A 1,803-nucleotide genomic window follows, 5' to 3' on the forward strand; every position below is an offset into this window, starting at 1 on the left:
GGTCGAAAATCTAATGGTGTTCTCTTTAGGAAAGAAAATACATAATACATAAACAGATGGCATCTCCCTGGGGTCAGAGGTATTCGGAATCAAGATCAACCTCACCAGTCATTTCTTCTATAAATATTTCAGTTGGTTTGAGGCATGCTCTCAGTGTATCATGCCCAAATTGTGCTCTTTCATCATCTCCAAATCCAAATAATTGTCCAGAGTTAGTGATAGCAACAGTACATGGTACAGCCCAGTGCTAATCTGGGAAACATGATGAAAGTACATACACCTGGAAAAATAGTTTGTGATTAGAGCATAGCTATGGATTCATAATGAAAGTGTCTCTTGAGCAGGGAGAAAAATGCATATTTGGTACTTTTACAGCGAAAATTCTTCAGTGCACTAAGTGAACCAGTAGTGACTGACCAATCACAACAATTTATTTAATTCAGTCAATTACGTAATACTAACATCGATATTAACACTGTTAAAAAAAATAGAGAAAAAAAACATTATTAACTGAGTAAAAACACTAAGGTTAGGGTAAAAAATGTAAGGCTAGGATAAAAAAATAAAAATAAAAAAGATAAAAACTCTTCCACCGCTGTCAGCACCCATCTCCAACCTCGACTCCAGCGGCTTCCACCTCCGCCGCACCATCGCCGCCGACCTTGACCTCGACCATCTCAAGAAGGCCTTCGTCTCCGTCAAATTTCCCAAGCGCGATCACATGCACGAATTTCCGTTGAAGATCTGAATTTTTTCAACGCATATCGACCAAAAAATTACTCTATTAGCTGAAGATCCAATCAGAGCTATCCGATCTGGTACACTAATCAGATCTTTCTCTCCTTGAAGATCCGAGTTTCATCGATGAAGATCTAAGTTTTTTTTGCAGCTTAGTCGCCGACGCTTGTCTTTCGGCGTCAGATTTCAATCTGTGAGATTGGATTCGATCTTGGCAGCGGATTTTGGAGACTCTTCGAAGGCGTTCTGGTTTATCAAGTTCCCAAGGAGGCGACGGGGTTGTTGAGGCCATCGGTGATGGGTAGGACTGCACCGGAAGTGCTGACGGCGGTGTACGTGATGAATATGGTGGTTGTACATCTGCCTTTTTGGTTAGGACGGCAGTAATTTTGTTTTCACTACAGTTTGTTTTTTTGGTCTTTATCGAACAGACTTCTTTAGTTAAACCAAGTTCTGTTAACAAATGTGGGACCCATATGAGTGGTTATGTGCACTAAGGTGCACTGAATCCGTTCCGCTTTTACAGGTATCAAGTTTTGGAACACCAAGTTTCGTTTTGTATATGTGGTATTGCATCTCTTATTTACAATTTGGGCCAAACTAGCACTTCAAGAAATAAAATAACACAACTTTGTCAAAGGAGTGGAGCCAAACCTGCACGGCAAGCTGGCTTTGAACTCTGCTCAAGAGTTCCGGGGTAATCTTGTCAATCTCATCCCCATGGCCTACTGCACCACAGTACCCTTTACCCCAGAAAAAGTTATAATGTTTTCTCATAATTCAAATACATGCTAAGCAGGGGTATAAAATATGGAAAGTTCATCTTTGGTTTAAAAACTAACAAATCCACTGGAATCAAGTGCCACTGCATGCTCGTCACCAGCAGAGACTCGAACTACATGAATACTCTTCCTTCTAAACGATACAACACTATGTATGCATTGAGATCAATGGAAACAAAGAGTCTATTATTATTGCATTTTTAATAGAACATAAACATAGACTCTAGTTTCAGAAATAGATGATGTGAGGTCGGTGCTGTAAATTTTAAGGATGATTATCAGA

Source organism: Fragaria vesca, linkage group LG2, assembly GCF_000184155.1.
Source record: "Fragaria vesca subsp. vesca linkage group LG2, FraVesHawaii_1.0, whole genome shotgun sequence".
In the NCBI taxonomy this organism is placed as follows: domain Eukaryota; kingdom Viridiplantae; phylum Streptophyta; class Magnoliopsida; order Rosales; family Rosaceae; genus Fragaria; species Fragaria vesca.